The sequence below is a fragment of the Hibiscus syriacus genome, unplaced genomic scaffold, assembly GCF_006381635.1.
Source record: "Hibiscus syriacus cultivar Baekdansim isolate YM2019G1 unplaced genomic scaffold, ASM638163v2 tig00110828_pilon, whole genome shotgun sequence".
Classification (NCBI taxonomy): Eukaryota; Viridiplantae; Streptophyta; class Magnoliopsida; order Malvales; family Malvaceae; genus Hibiscus; species Hibiscus syriacus.
Genome location: NW_024062880.1, coordinates 108,010 through 125,332, shown reverse-complemented (window position 1 = coordinate 125,332; position 17,323 = coordinate 108,010). Strand labels below are relative to the sequence as shown.

At 39.0% G+C, this 17,323-nt stretch overlaps 1 pseudogene; it reads right to left on the bottom strand.

Annotated features, from left to right (window-relative positions):
• Positions 1-703: 703 nt before the first annotated feature.
• On the bottom strand, positions 704-11,459 carry LOC120142333 (annotated as a pseudogene).
• Between the last annotated feature and the right edge of the window lie 5,864 nt (positions 11,460-17,323).

Below are 17,323 nucleotides of genomic sequence, written 5' to 3'. Positions count from 1 at the left end.
GATTTTGGAAACTGATTTGCGATTCTGGGGATCGCGTTGCGATTTTTATTTCGCGTTGCGATTTTGTTGGTCATTTTGGCAAATCCAAAAAAAGTTGGTTAAAATCGTATATTATAACTTTTTTTTGGTCACTGAGGCGATTTTCTCTTATATATATATATATAATATTTTATATTAATTATATATATAATATTTTATATTTTTTATATTAATTATATATAAAATATTTTCGGGTTTGGGTATAATATTTCGGGTCGGGTTCGGGGACGGGACAAAAAAAATCCCCGACGGGGCACCCCGATAAAAAACCCGTCAGGGATCGGGTCGGGGTCGGGGATTTATTTCGGATTCGGGGACGGGTGAGCAAAACCCGCCCCGAACCCGACCCGTTGCCATTCCTACCTTAAACCAGAATAACCCAAACCCAAACTAGTCAAAAGGATTTAGAATTCAAATACTGAACCAAGTGCTCTTTCCGAATCTTAAGAGGTCCAAGCAGTGAGTTTTAGCAAAGGGATGAGTACAAGCTAAGTCACCAGATGCATGCAAAATCGTCAAATTAAAGAAAATATTTTTTCTATTATATATATATATGTATATTTTTTGGATATCTAACATCTTCAGACAGGAAGTCTAAATCTTTGACATTTAATCTACTGATTATGGCTGTTGAAAACAAATTAATCAAAACGACTTATCACTTTTACTCCATTGAAACCATTAAATCTTCATACTCTGGATCACTTTCATGTTTTCCTGCATTTGCTTTACCACCTCTCTGGTGTTGAGATGCCCCAGGAACAGATGTGGGAGAGAATGAATCATAAACTTGTTGTCCGGCAGGACTGCCCGATGTAGGTCTAGTGGACTGTGGGAAAATACTGCCGGAAAACTGGGGGTTAGGAGGTGGGAAATTTACTGGCCTAGGTGGAAGAGCTGGGTAGTGCTGTTGATGCTGCAGAGAATGTCCTGGCCTGGGAGAAAAGGGACCGGCCATATTGGGCGTTTTGGGAGATGGAACAAAGTTTCTGAATCCCATTTGTGGAACTGGAGGAGCATTCGGAAGGGGACTGCCACCTGGGAATGCTGGAGGTCTGGGTGGAGCAGACATGGCATTTTGCTGAGCATTGGGCAGTGAAGACATGTGAGTTTGTGGCAAACCTATCTGGTTGCCATTCTGTGGCCTAGGAAACAGGTATATTGCTGGCTGAGGAGTAGAATTGGGCACACCAAACTGGAAAGGCGGTGCTTGTTGAACTGCTGATCTGGGGGCTAGAGCATGCGGATTTGCAGCCTGACTGCCTGGTCTTGGAACCATTTGATAGGTCGGTCCCTGTGTTTGGTGAGGTTGAAAAGTGAAATCCCCGGAACTTGAATGTTGTGATCTTGCTGCAGGTTGATTTATGGGACCAAAATTTGGAATGTTACCAGGAAGAGAACCAGGTCCTCTCGGCAGAGATGGTGACAATGACGTGGGTGGTGGTTGTGAGATAATTGGTCTCGATAACATTGCTGGATTTAGAGATGGATTCGGTGGTGGTGCCATGGAAATGGCAGGTAAAGAGGATTACATTGGTGGTGGCACAGACATAGGTCCTGACACTGCTGTTGGATGTAAAACAGATGATAATGCAGGGGAAGACCCTATTGGAGGACCAGGAGGAAAAGACAAGGACGGATGGTTAACAGGCACACTGGTTAATCGAGGACCAGACGGCCCTGGTGAAAAAGTTGACAATATGTTAGGAGGGGCAGAAGAACCCGATGCAACAACTGGTCGTGGAACTACAGGATTAGGCACCTGGGAAATAACTGCAGGTGGAGCAAGGTGCCCTACATTTCCTGCAGGCATCAATGGTCTTGTGCCAGGGAGTGGCCCCAGAGCTTGGGGCTGGCTTCCTGTAAGTGACAGTGAAGATAAATTGCCGGGTTGAGTAGATGGAAGATTTGAATTTGGAACAAGAAAATTTTGAGGAGGACCAGTATGACCCAAAGGATGCATTGGGGGAATATGTGGCTGTGAAAATACTTGTCTTGGTCTTGGAAGCTGTGGACTGGATGAAACAAGGGATGAGTCTTGAATAATTGTGTTGTATCCAGCTGCAGGAGCTGGTCGTGGCCCAAAGAGTGAAGACGGGTTTGAAAGTGAGGAGTGTGCAGGTACAGGACTGTTGAGAATAGGTGCTGAAAATTTCTGCGGCATAGGGCTGATAGGGAACCATGATTGTGGTATTGAAACTGAACTCGTGAAGATGCTAGCGTAGGTTGTGGCACTTGTTGATTTAAAGCAGAATCAGTTGCACACAATACAGCTGTGTCGGGCGTTTGACTACGAGCATTTACATCATTCCCAGATATTGCAGGCACCGAACCAGTGCCAAAATTTCCCTGCAGAAAAGGTACAAATAGTTATTTTCATGAAGCAGAAGCAATAAATATCATTCCGTGATCTCCTTTTTCTCGTAGAGTTTTTCTTGATGTTCAGAGTGATGTACTCACTGGTATTGAACTAACTGGCAATTCAATCAGTGCCACTGCTCCATCAACTTTCTCAAAGGTTTCGGCTGATAGATGAACAAGAACTCTTCATAAGCATCCTGGGTTTCATTACCATCAGGAGTAGTAATTTCAACCTGATGATGAAACACTAGCTACAAGTTAACAATGCTTACTTTAAGCATTCATGAAGCATATATTTAAGGTAGATCTTTCTTAAGTGAGAAATAGAAAAGGCTTCAGCAATTAACTTAGATGGTGCTATATTCTCCCGGCCCAAAGAATTACCTTCTCCCTAGTATTTGCTTTAATGCCGTAAACTTGTACTGTTGCTTCAGTGTCCTGGTTTGTAAGATGAACGGTAAATTATAAATTTTCACTCGAGAAGAGCATATCAATATATGTACACACATACGTAATATATAATATGTATGACTGCCTATATATGTCCACAAACACACGCACGTAAAGAGCAAGATCTTCGATAGGTCTCAATGGCCTTCATAGTTTATCAATATCAATTGAACAATATAGAAGAAACCAAATACCTACCTTTTCTAGTTGCTTCTTAGTATCACTTCCGGGACCAAAGATTAAAGAAACAAAATTGCATCCAGGATATTCTTTCGCCTGCAAAACTAATATAGTATCATAATATTCAAGTGTATGCACATAGCCAGAGGATGGAAGAAACTTATTAATATTAGAGAGAATAGCTTTGCTATGAAAGTTGGAACAAACTCGAAGGTTCCCATAAAAATCCATTTTAGCAAATAGCAATTAACCAACCAGTCAATTCTTTTTCCATTTTGGAATTGGAACAATTGACACAAAAAACACCAAGACTTCTCTGATGATAACAATGGGCCATGACCCATGAGCATACCAGGGTTCTTAATAAACATATCAACTACACCATTTTGGTACTACCACTAGGTTATTTAGATTGAAAGTGTCCCACGATGCAACTTTTCCAAAAAGAAACAGCAAATACAAGGCAGGAGCAATGATGGTCAAAGTCAAACTTTCACTTTGGGTGGATGACAAGATAAAATCAATGCATATATTTAGATCAAAGGGATGTATGTATAAAATCAAAATGCAGAAAAATTAAATGTGAACCTTATTATGCACTATGAATGCTGCTTACTATGAAAAATATTCATATGCTCCATTAATTACTTAAATATAAATTCTTTCAGAAGTACAATAAAAAATGCAGGAAAAGGATGACATAAGAAAATTTGAGGCAACAAAATGTCAGTATAAAAATGGGCTTACAGGAATTGAAACAGTTGCCTCTTTCAATAAGGGTTTGTAATCTGCTGGTGCTTTGTAACTTGGATTCAACTTTAGTATTTCCCCTAGAAGTAAAAAAAATATGAAAAACTAAATAAATTGGAGAATGAGAAAATCTCCTTATCTAGGAAAAGTTGTCGGAATTACCAATAGTTTCCTGTCTTTCAATCTCCAAAAGTTTTAATTTCTACATTCACAAATTCTGTGTGAGTTACAAATATAAAATCCCCAATAAATCAATACAATAAAAAGAACTAACAGAGCACGCAATATTAACTATCTCTCTACCTCACTTTCAGGTTGAATATCAGAAGTACTTTTAACCATATTTTTAGTAGCTAATGGTGGGTCTTCCGTATCCCCAACATCTATAGTTCCAGACTTCAGCTGCTGCATAATCTGGTACACTCGTGTCTGCTCATAATTTGGACCACCATAGAGGAAGTAATATCACTTAACGGAACCAGGAATGTTAAGTCTCCATGCTATGGAATTACAAAGTGGACACTGGCATTTTATCACCCAATGGGGGACAAGACCATCAGATAAGTAATATAAGTATTCCTCCCACAACCCAGGGCTACAACCTACAAATGCCTCCAACTCACTACTCAAGATAGTTTAAATATGCTGAAAGAACTTCTAAAATTCAACACAAAATTTCAATGTGCACTTGCAAAATGACTCTGATATGCACTTCCAAGGGATAGACCAAATACCTGATAGGCTAAGGCTCTACCCCTTCTGACAGCATCATCCTGTGTCAGATCAGGGCTCCCTTTTGTTTTCCTCCGACTCTGGTTCATATTATCTTCATTGGCCGCAGCATTCCCTCCAAGTTGTTTACCTCCTCGGAAGATAGGTACCAATGAACCTGACAATTTATTTTTAGGTATTACAAAGCCAGTCTTTGCAGCAAACCTTGAGACCTTCAGGCTTGTAGTTGATGTTGTGGATGACATTGTTGTTGCAGACATGTTGGCAACGTGAGGTCCAACAGCAGGTGTCTGGTCAACCTTTGTACTCATCCTGTACACTCAACAACTTCCTATGGCCCCTGACATATGTATATAGCATATAAAATTAGCCGAAGTTGAGGACGAATCCACTGATACAGTCAGTTGTCAAAAGGAAAAAAGGGGACAAAAGAACTGCCAAGTACCAACTACATATGATAGAGGAAGAAGATACAAGAGTTTGTGCAGAAATAAATTCTTCATTTAGTCTTAATGTAAAATCTTACAGTATGATTCAATAACAACAAGATCCAAACCAAAGTAGAGGCACTACTTAAGATTAAAAGGTCAGCATTTAATCTGTGTTGTCTCTTAAACGGATTGACTGTTAGACCTTATGCCTGGCAAAAGAGAGCTAATGCAAGACAATTTGTAACCTGAAAAGCTAAAACCTTCTACAAGAAAGAAGCCTATCTACATTGCGTATAATTGCCATAGAAAAAGACAACTGCACCTATCCATTAGTTTCAAATGCTAAAAATATCATGTTCACTATCATTCAAAACTAGTCCAAGGTTTTAACAGTATACTGTAATCCTTAATCCAAGCATCGAAAAAGGAACTGGTCAAACTCATTAACTCGCAAGAAGCAAAAGAGTCTTTTTCTTTTCTTTCAAATGGGAAGGGGAAAGGAGAACGGAGCTAGCTCCCGTGCAGGATACAATCACCTACCATTATCGCAAGTTCTTGATTAAAAAAAATCAATAGTTCAAATTCAACACATTATAATCAAGCAACAGTGATCTTCATTCCTAAAAAAAACAGAACCTAGCAGACCAAGCAACTGGGTTTTCATCTTAAATAAAGGGACCCCAAATTGATTCAAATCAACAACTGATAGCAAGCAGTGTAAAACCAAAGCAAATTTACTGATAAAAGCCTTCTGCATGTTAGGAAATAAACCGAGTACGAGTAATTTCCCTATAACCTGATTAGTGAGAATGCGAAATAAAAGCGGAAAAATAATACCCAAAATTAATAACGGAGTTCAGCCAATTGTGCTTACGTCTTCGGACTGCTGCAGATCTTTTACTAAGAGAGAAAATTTACAGGTGTTTACAAAACATTCACTACTGACAAGAAAACTCTCTAGTGTTGGGAAAAAGAAATGATTTTTGGGATTTTGGGATGATTTTGAAACTAAATGAGCTAGGGTATTTATAGTTGAAACTTAGGGACTAATCTTTGAAAATATCCTACAGTGCAATGACTAAAGTGAATTTACTCATTCCTATTTTCGACAAACATCTACCAAACTTTGAAAAACATTTTTCAAAGAAACATTTACCAAACTTTGAAAACCATTTTCAAAGTTGGTTGCCAACCTTTGGACTTTTAACAATCTCCCACTTGAAGACTGATTTTAATCTGTCTTCACACCTCGATCGATGTAGTAACATTTCTAGTCTTGTTATTCTTGCATGCCAACTGAAGCTGAACACAACTTCAGTTTGTCCGTGGTCACCGTCTTTGTCAACATGTCTGCTGGATTTTGAGCTCCACTGATCTTTTCAAGTTTCAAAATCTCATCTTCCAGAAGAGACCGAATAAAATGATATCGCAATTGTATGTGCTTTGTCCTGGAATGAAAAGACGGATTCTTTGCTAGATGTATAACACTTTGACTGTCGCAATACAAGACATTGTTTTCTTGTTTCTTGCCTAACTTTTCCAAGAAACTTTGGAGCCAAACCATCTCCTTGCTGGCTTCCGTAACAACAACATATTCTGCTTCAGTTGTGGAGAGAGCAACTATCTTCTGTAGTTGAGAAACCCAACTCACTGCGGTTCCTCCTAGAGTATAGACATACCCTGTAGTGCTCCTTCTGATGTCAACATTTCCGGCTAAGTCAGCATCTACATAGCCTGTCAGTATCGTATCTCCACCTTTGAAACAAAGTGCTTTGTTGTGGTACCCCCAGATATCTGAGGGATCCATTTGACTGTTTCCCAGTGTACCTTGCCCGGATTATTCATGTACCTGCTAACAGCTCCCACTGCTTGAGCAATATCTGGTCTGGTACAAACCATGGCATACATCAGACTTCCAATTACTGAGGCATATGGCACCTTCACCATGTGTGCACGTTCTTCCTCCGTCTTAGGTGATTGTTCTTTGGAGAGTCTGAAATAAACACCTAAAGGTGTACTTACTGGTTTAGCATCTTGCATGTTGAACCTGGAGTACTTGTTGAGTACTCAGCCTGTGATAATATCAAAGTCCCTGACTTTGTGTCTCTCTTGATCCTCATCCCAAGAATCTGCTTTACAGCACCCAGATCCTTCATAGCAAACTGCTTCGACAATTTTTGCTTCAAGTTTATAATCTCTTGCATGTCTTAGCCTGCAACGAGCATGTCTCAACGTACAACAAAAATGAAGCTATTGTCGAACCTCTTGATGTAGCAACAATGATCTGCTTGGCATCTGATAAATTCATTGATACCCATAAAGCTATCGAACTTCTTGTACCACTGTTTAGGAGCTTGTTTTAAACCATACAAGCTCTTCTTCAACCTGCATACCAGGTTTTTCTTATCTGCCTCTATGAAGCCTTCTGGTTGCTTCATATAGATTTCTTCCTCCAAATCACCATGAAGGAAAGCTGTCTTTACATCTAACTGCTCAAGATGTAAATTCTCTGCAGCTACAATTTTCAATACCAGTATGATTGTAGACAGCTTCACGACTAGAGAGAAAATTTCATTGTAGTCAATACCTTCTTTTTGTTGAAAACCTTTGACAACCAATCTCGCTTTGCAGCGTTTGCTTCCATTGTGCTCTTCCTTGATCCTGTAAATCCACTTGTTGTGAAGCGCTTTCTTGCCTGGTGGTAATTCAGCTAATTCCCACGTCTGATTTGACATAAGCGAGTCTATCTCATCTTTCATGAAAGACTCCCACTTGACTGAATCCTCCACTTGCATTGCTTCATCATAACACTCTGGTTCATCATTGTTAGTCAGCAACAAGTAGTGCAAAGAAGGAGAATACTGTTGGGTTGGTTTAGGAATTCTGGAGGAGCGTCTTAGTTCCGGTGTGCCTGGTTCTTCTTGAACTACTTCAGGACTGATCTGAACATCATTTCCAGAAATCTCCTCAAACTCAGCAAATTCCTTTGTTTCAGCTTCGATGTTTGAGCTACTTGATTCTATGGTTGATCTGTCTTTGTACATCACATTCTCATTGAAAATGACATCTCTGCTTCTGATGATCTTCCAATTTTCGTAGTCCAAAACCGGTAACTGAACTCATCACCACCATAACCAACAAAGACACATTTGTTGGACTTGGCATCAAGTTTACTTCTTTCAGCAGAGTTTATGTGTACATAAGAAATACAACCAAACACTCTTAAGTGTGAAAGATTTATTCTTTCTTGCTCCAAACTTAGAAATTTGGGCAATCCGGCATGTATCCTCGTGCTTCTGGCACGTTCATTCAGAGTTCTGTTCATGCGCTCTGCTACGCCATTCTATTGCGGTGTCATGGGAACTGTTGTCTCCATCTTGATCCCATTATTTGCGCAAAATTCTCTGAATCTACGATTTTTGTACTCTCCTCCATTATCAGACCTCAACCGCTTGACTTCCAGACCAGTCTCATTTTCCACCATGGCCTTCCATTTTCTGAAGGTATCAAAGACTTCTGATTTTTTCTTCAGAAAATAAACCCACACATTCCTTGTAGAATCATCGATGAAGGTGACATAATATAATGAGCCTGCAAGAGATAAACTGGAGGATGGTCCCCATACATTATTATGAATCAACTCTAACTTTTCAGCTTTGGGTGTCTTACCAATCTTTGCAAAGCTGACTTTCTTTTGTTTGCCAAAGATGCAATCCTCGCATAGTCCGACATCTACATTCTTTAGATCCGGTAACTTTCCCCTTTGACAAAAGTGTCTTCATCCCTTTCTCGCTCATATGACCAAGCCTTTGGTGCCATAGGTTTGATTTTCCATCAGCATCTGCTACTGGAATGATATTCTCTAAATTTGAGGTTATATAGAGAGTACCAGTTTTCTTACCACGAGCAATGACGAGTGCTCCTTTGGTAATCTTCCATTCACAGCCTAAAAAGGTTGTACTATATCCTTCTCCATCAAGTTGTCCTACAGAAATCAAATTCCTTTTGAAGCCAGGAATATGTCTCACTCTTTTCAGCTTCCAGGTGGTCTGGTTTGGCAACTTTAATCGGATGTCTCCTTTTCCGACGATCTTCAAGGTTTCATCATCGGCTAGATGAACCTTCTCAAAATCACCACTGACATAGTTCTCCATGATTTCTCGGCATGGGGTGGAGTGGAAAGATGCCCCTGAATCCAAGATCTATGATTCAATCAGAGTGTTGACGCTTAGAATCATGACATCACATGTCTCCTCTGTCATGTTGGTAGATTCCTGTGCACCTGTATCTTTCTTCAGTGCTCGACAATCTCATTTAAAGTGACCCTTCTTGCCATAATTATAACATGTAAAATCTTTATTTCATGTTCTTGATTTGTCCATTCTGAATTTCGATCTGCCACGATTTGAATTTCTTTCTGAAGTTCTCTCTCTGGACTCCCTGTGCAAGGCTGAGGAGGTTGATGCTTCACCCGATTCTCTCCGTCGAATTTCTTCGCTCAGTACCAGATTCCGAACATCGTTGAATTTCAATTTACTATTTCCCGACAAGCTGCTAACTGCTGTAACAGTAGCATTCCAACTGTCTGGTAGAGATGATAAGAGAATTAAAACTCGAACTTCATCATCGAATTCAATTTTCACTGAACTCAACTGGGTTGTGATTGTGTTGAGTTCTTTAGGTATTGTGCCATCGATGCCCCTTCCGTCATCCGCAAATTGAATAATCGTTTCATCAAGTGCACTTTGTTTGAGGCTGATGGCTTCTCATACATACTGGAGAGAGCCGCTATAAGACTCGCCGTGGTCTTTTCCTTTGCTATGTTGAAAGCAACATTGCGGGATAACGTCAGTCGGATAACTCCGAGGGCTTGTCTATCGAGAAGAGCTCAGTCTTCATTCTTCATGCCCTCTGGTTGCTTTCCTAAGAGAGGTTGATATAGATTTTTCTGGTACAAAAAATCTTTGATCTGCATCTTCCAAAAGCCAAAGTTTGCACCATCGAACTTTTCAATTTTCACATTCCCTTCGTCTGCAGCCATCACTCCCACTCGAATCTGGTTTTGTTTGGATCGTTTTTAACAATTCTTGCGAACCACCGTGTATTAGAACACCTCCGTCGAAAAACTCGTATCACCGACAAAATTTTTACTATTCACATGAATAGTAATGAATAGTAACCTCGCAAAAAATTGACAAAATTCACAACCAAAAGCTTTGATGCCAGTTGTTAGGAAATAAACCGAGTACGAGTAATTTCCCTATAACCAGATTAGTGAGAATGCGAAATAAAAGCGGAAAAATAATAGTAACCTCGTAAAAAAATTGACAAAATTCGCAACCAAAAGCTCTGATGCCAGTTGTTAGGAAATAAACCGAGTACGGGTAATTTCCCTATAACCAGATTAGTGAGAATGCGAAATAAAAGCGGAAAAATAATACCCGAAATTGATAACGGAGTTCAGCCAATTGTGCTTACGTCTCCAGACTACTGCAGATCTGTTACTAAGAGATAAAATTTGCAGGTGTTTACAAAACACTCACTACTCACAAGAAAACTCTCTAGTGTTGGGAGAAAGAAATAATTTTTGGGATTTTGGAATGATTTTGAAACTAAATGAGCTAGGGTATTTATAGTTGAAACTTAGGGACTAATCTTTGAAAATACCCTACAGTGCAATGACTAAAGTGAATTTACCCATTCCTATTTTCAACAAACATCTACCAAACTTTGAAAAAAATTTTTAAAAAAAATATTTACCAAACTTTGAAAACCATTTTCAAAGTTGGTTGTCATCCTTTGAACTTTTAACACTCCAAACATCTAATTTAACGACCAATACAAAATCAATGGAAGGAAGAAAAAAAACACCACGAACATAATCAATTAAAAGCAGGAAAAAATAAAAACATCTACCAAACTTTGAAAAATATTTTAAAAAAAATATTTACCAAAACTTTGAAAAACCATTTTCAAAGTTGGTTGTCATCCTTTGAACTTTAACACTCCAAACATCTAATTTAACGACCAATACAAAATCAATGGAAGGAAGAAAAAAAACACCACGAACATAATCAATTAAAAGCAGGAAAAAATAAACAAATAAATAACATGAGAATGAGCGTGTTAAACTTACATATTAATCATAATCCCTCAACATATCAGTATTACTTTCTTCACCAAAAACTTCAAAGAATTTGTTAGAGCTTTAAAATATGAAACTCATACAAACTAGCGAGTTATATGGTGACAATTTTCCCCAAATTTTAGTAAAAAATGGAACCAGGGATAAGATATGAGAATCGCAAACTTAGTACTGGAACTTAACAGTTTAAAATTCGATGAGGCAAAATGGTATCAATATTATCTAGGTTTCAATCGCAGAGGAGCTGAGCTTGAACCGATAGGCTTTCAAGTTGAACTGAGCGCAGCGAGGGAAACAAGGTTTCGAGCAGGGAAATGAAAACGAAAAACGTAGTGAATTTTGATTACGCAGTGATCAGCCAAGGTGTTCGGTTATGGGCTTATGGCCGATGATCAGAGAAAATGGACTACAAAAAATGGCCCATCCGAATTAGATCCAATTTCGAAGGAATTTGTAATTGAGAAAATAACCTCAGTGACCAAAAATCCCATATAATATACGATTTTAACCAACTTTTTCTGGATTTGCCAAAATGACCAACAAAATCGCAATGCGATCGCTAATTCGCAACGCGATCTCCATTATCGCAAATTCGCGTTGCATTTCACGTTGCGATAGTTGAAAATCGCGTTGCGATGGTCTACAGTATCGTTGCGATTTTCCCAATTCGCAATGTGAATAAGTAAATCGCAACGCGAATTGGGAAAATCGCAATGCGATACTGGCTATCGCAATGCGATAATAAAAAATCGCAACGAGATACTGACTTTCGCAACGCGATTCTGACTTTCGCAACGCGATAATACATAATCGCAATGCGATTTTCAAAGCGCCATTAGTATCCTGGCCAAGTATTTTATTTTTAAATTCCAAACACGAATATTAATATATTGGAACATTGAACCGTCCACAGTATATCCCGTAATCGCAACTCATAACCTAAAACCTAAAATCACAACCAGTCATCTCCATCTATCACTCTCACCCATCTCCGACGAAATCCGTCCCCATCTCCGGCGAAATCCGTCTATCTCCATCTCTCAGAGCCACCCTCACAATCAGAAATGGAAAATCAACCAATCAACCAACGAGGGTTAGTTTTTTAATTATTTTCTTTTTGAAAATTTTACATTATTATTAGGTTTTTCATATTGAAATTGATGATAAGTTTACTGGTAATTTCAATAATAGATTAACCATTTCACTTAGATTGCTTATTAAATCAACTGAGAATCACAACGCGAAATGCAAATCGCAACGCGATTTTAGTTTCGCGTTGCGATTCTCTCGTTGCGATAGTCAAATTCGCGTTGCGATAGTCATTTTCGTGTTGCGATTCATTTTCAGAAACTATTCTTCTTCTGCAATTGAACTTGAATGAATTGCATTACTTCAACCAAAAAACAAAGACAAATACGAAATTCACAGTGTTGCAAATTTAAGTTTGAAGAATAACTACTACTCTTTATGTTTATTATTGTTTTTGGTATATCTTCACAGTGTAGTTTTTGGTATATCTAACTTAGTATGTTTATTGTTTTTGTAGAACTTTTATTCGGCTCAATTGACCTTAAGAAATAAAGTCAGCCTGGCCAAAACAATTGCGTCGAAGCTTTCACGTGCACAAAGAAAAATGTTTGAGGATACATCTTCGGGCCATGGCTGAAAGTATAACATCCCGGTGGAGATGCGATGTTGACACACCTGTTTCTTCAAACCATGACTAGCGATCTACCAGAGACTATACAACGTCGTGATGAAGAGATATGGTTTGATTTTCCACTGGCGTATACGTGTTTTGGGCGGGAGGAGTTTTGCTTAATCACCGGTCTACGCTTCGGACACGATGATGTAGGTCGGTACACTAGATACATTACCCGCCCATCATGGCTATCCTGGGTTTTTCTTGAGCTGGAGAGGTCGAATCTACACGTAGAAGACCTGACAAGATTTTTGAATAAGAAAGATGGTTTTACTCGGATGGATGACGTTTCCGAGTATGCCTTCTATCTTTTGTATGCCGGCTTTTAGGCAGAGGCCAGACAACCTATTCCAAATGATCTAATCAAATTGGTAGAAGACCTAAATGCGTGGAATCTGTTTCCGTGGGGCTCGTATTTATGGAAAGCTACATGGAATAAGTTATCGTCTGCCTTGGATGATCGAAAAAGTTTGCATGGTGATGGTTCCAAATACACTTTGACAGGCTTTATTTGGGCCTTTAAGGTAAGAATTTTTATATAATGTTTCCAAAATTATAAGTAATTATTAACAATTACTAATGTTTGTTATTATATTATTTGTAGATTTGGATATTGAGGCCTTTCCCGCCATGAAGACATATGCAAAAAAACTTCAAATGATATTCCCAGGGCTATTTCCTAGAAGAGGAAACGGACCTTGCAATGGAAAGATTTCTACGGTATACGACATAAATAATGTAAGTTAACATAAATACTACCATATGTTTATAACAAGTTATTACTAGTACACGTTAACTTTGTTTGAGCTTTTATATTGTTAGGAGGCCAACACTCCTCTACAGAGGCTGACATCCACGGAAGCTGAGCTTGCCACTGATTGGTGGCAAGCTAGTAAGCGTTTTTTTGATGGAACGGTTGATGAGAGCCTCTACTTCGGGAGCCATCACCTCGCCCAGAGCTATCACCTCACCAGAGCCATCATCTGATCGACCCGACTATACACCTCCACAATGACACCATCACCTATTCTGTCACATCATCGAGCCTCTTCTCCACCATCACCGCAAGATAGGCGACTGGTAAAGTGCCACGACGTTTATCTCCCTGTTCTCCACCTCACCTCAACGGGATGAGTTAGGGGAGTTACGTGATGAGGTCATGTCTTGCGTGAGGAGGTCGGTACTTTACGCAAAGACGATGGTGCATGGCGTGTTGAGGTGTCTACATTACGCGGTGAGGTAGCCGCTCTACGTGAGATGGTAGCATCGTTGCAGAATGAGGTTCATACTCTACGCAACGAGGTAAGTTTAAGATTTTTCATACTCGTAATTCATTCGGTTGCTGCCAATACTGCTAAACTGTTTTTGTTAGTATTTGTTTTTGGTTTGTTTTTGTCTTTGTTGAAGTAATGCAATCCATTCAAGTTTCAATTTGCAGAAGAAGAATAGTTTACTTTCGCAACATGAAATGACTATCGCAACGCGGAAATGGCTATCGCAATGCGAAATGAAAATCGCAACGACAAAATCGCAATGCGAAATGAAAGTCGCAATGCGATTTGTGTTTCGCGTTGCGATTTCATTTCGCATTGCGATTTTGCCGTTGCGATTTTCATTTCGTATTGCGATTTTGTCGTTGCAATTTGCATTTCGCATTGCGATAGCCATTTCCACATTGCGATAGTCATTTTCGCGTTGTGATTTTAAGTTTCGTGTTGCGAAAGTAAACTATTCTTCTTCTGGAATGTTTATATATGTTGTCCTTTTAAATGTTTATATAAGTGCTTACTTCTGGAATGTTATCTGAGCATTTTGTGAACTATGATAGAATAATGACTTGGGTGAATACAATGCTAGTTTGAAACATATTTGTCTTTGTTTAATATCATGTCTGTTTATTTACTGATTTATGTATTAATTTTTTTTAGCGGCCCGATAAGATGGATGCTTTACGTCGGGTTTTCCTTGCACGACGAAGTTCACGCATCAGACGGCGTGGACGTGCTATTACGTCTCCGTTCACCCCAATGGTGCGAAGACTCCACAAGAAGAAGCCCGACTCACCTGTCATCCCTCAAGAGTCCCCTCCAATCGTTCAAGAGGCCCCTATCCTCCCTCAAGAGTCCCCCCCACCGTTCAAGAGGCCACTGTCATCGTTGAAGAGGTCCCTCACACCATTCCAGAGCCCGATTCACATGGGGTAATATATCGAAGTATTGAGAAACCCCCATCGGTTCTGGACATGATGGATGAGAGTTGGCTCTCGTATGAGTTACCGGCTAGTACCCTTCCGGTATCTGAAGTGGAGAGGAGACAACTACCGGAAATAATTATGGATAATACCCTTTGGGCTAAGACCCCAGTTGATTTTTATCTACATGAGCGGAGCCAAGGGTGTTACACTGACATAAGCAAACTCAACAATGAAATGTTTTTGTTGCTTGATCGGTCTTGGTGGGGTGTGCTATTAGGGGTTGAAGACAGTGGCTATTTCGATGGGGAGGTAAGTCTTATATTTGACTTATATATGATTTTGATTAATTTTTTTAAAAATTAATGTAATTCACTAATATATGTCTTTTTTTTGTAAAACAGCATATCGATGCGTGGGTGTCACGTCTTCTAATAATAAGGAAGCTTAGGAAAAATAAAAAAAATTCACGATATACAATAATGTCGGCGGCTTTTCACGCAGTTCACTTGAAGAATCAACGAGATGAATCATTTTCGTTGGGCAATGGATAAGCTAAACTTTATCCTACATGGTGGGAGGTCGATAAGGTTAGTGTTTATTTTTTAAATTTTTTAAAGGTGTTCATAAATAAGTGCGCAAATAAATGAATTATTACTTATGATTGCAGGTGTTTATCCCTGTTCTGGAACGTCGTCATTGGCTTCTCGTCCAACTTCAGCTCCCATCCCTGAAGATAATAATATATGACAGCATGATAAATTACATATCACTGTCTAATTTGAGAGATATTATCAAGGGATGGAGCTCTCATTTGGCTAAATTCTTGGATGGGATTAATTATTGGACTCATTCTGGACACAAGAAGCCAAAGAAGTTCAATGTCACAGTTGTCAGAGATGAGACCGTGCCACAACAATCGTCGGGAGGTAGAGGGGATTGTGGTCCTCTCGTATGCATGTGCTTGGCGCGTTTGACGACGGGAAGAACAGAGTTTCTACCTCCCACCGATAGAGATAGAGCTGCAGTAGGCTTGTGGTTTCAGCATTATATGGCTAGAGCGATATATTCTAGACGCTGCCTACCTCCATCCGTGTTATGAAAGTATCCATTGTTAATTGGCAAGTCAAATGCAAGTTTTGTTAACATATATACTCCTTTTGGTTTGAAAATGTTTGGTTAAGTACCTATAATTCAATAATTTGTTGTTTATAGGTTTTAGATGTGTAGGAAGTCTTGTTTGAGCAAATATTTGGTTTTTGCAGGTTAATCCTTAAGTGAGCTGCGTGAAATGGATGTACGGGTGCAAAAGTTGATTCATTGATTCAATAATTGATGAGGAAATAAGAATTATTATTATTTTTTGATTGTTTAATTGATTCGTAAAAAATGATTTGTAAATGTTGATTTGTTTAATTGGTGTGTACATAATTCTTATTTGTGCTTGTTTAATTGATTGAAATGTAATAGTTGATTTGTTGATTTTCAATCTGCATTATGTTGAAGGCAAAACAGACTATCGCAACACGAAACTGACTATCGCAACAAGAAAATCGCAACGCGAAATGAAAATCGCAATTTTCTAGTTGCGATAGCCATTTTCGCGTTACGATTTTTCATTTCGAATTGCGATAGCCATTTTCGCGTTACGATAGCCATTTTCGCGTTGCGATTTCCCCGTTGCGATAGTCAAATGAATGTCTAATAAGTGATAACAACTGAATAGATCATAGCAATGTTCAAACTCAAGTTACTAATACATGCCTAACTGAAAATGTTAAAAGTGCACACAAAAAATACACATAATACAACGTTTGCATTTAAAAATCACCTAAGTTAACAGTCCCAAAAGGTGAAGCCGGTTGTGATTGGGATTTTGAACATGATTGCGATTTTCAGAATCTCGTTGCGAAAGTCAGAATCTCGTTGCGATTTTGTATTATCTCGTTGCGATAGTCAGTATCGCATTGCGATTTTCCAAATTCGCATTGCGATTTAGTTATTCGCATTGCGAATTAGGAAAATCGCAACGCGATACTTACTTTCGCAATGAGATAATACAGAATCGCAATGCGATTTTCAAAGTTCGCAATAGGTTTTAGTTTCGCAACACAAATTTTTTGTGTATATATCTATGCAGAAGCAACAACTCATAACCTAAATCCCTAAATCGCAACTCATTCCATCTCCATCTATCACTCTCTCTGGCGACATCCGTTCCTATATCCGTTCCTACATCCTTCCCCATCCGGTAACATGTCTTAGTTTCGCAGCTCGTTTGTTTAGTAAATTAATTTACAACCATGAAATCATCTAATGTTGATCATGTTTGGATAGATTTG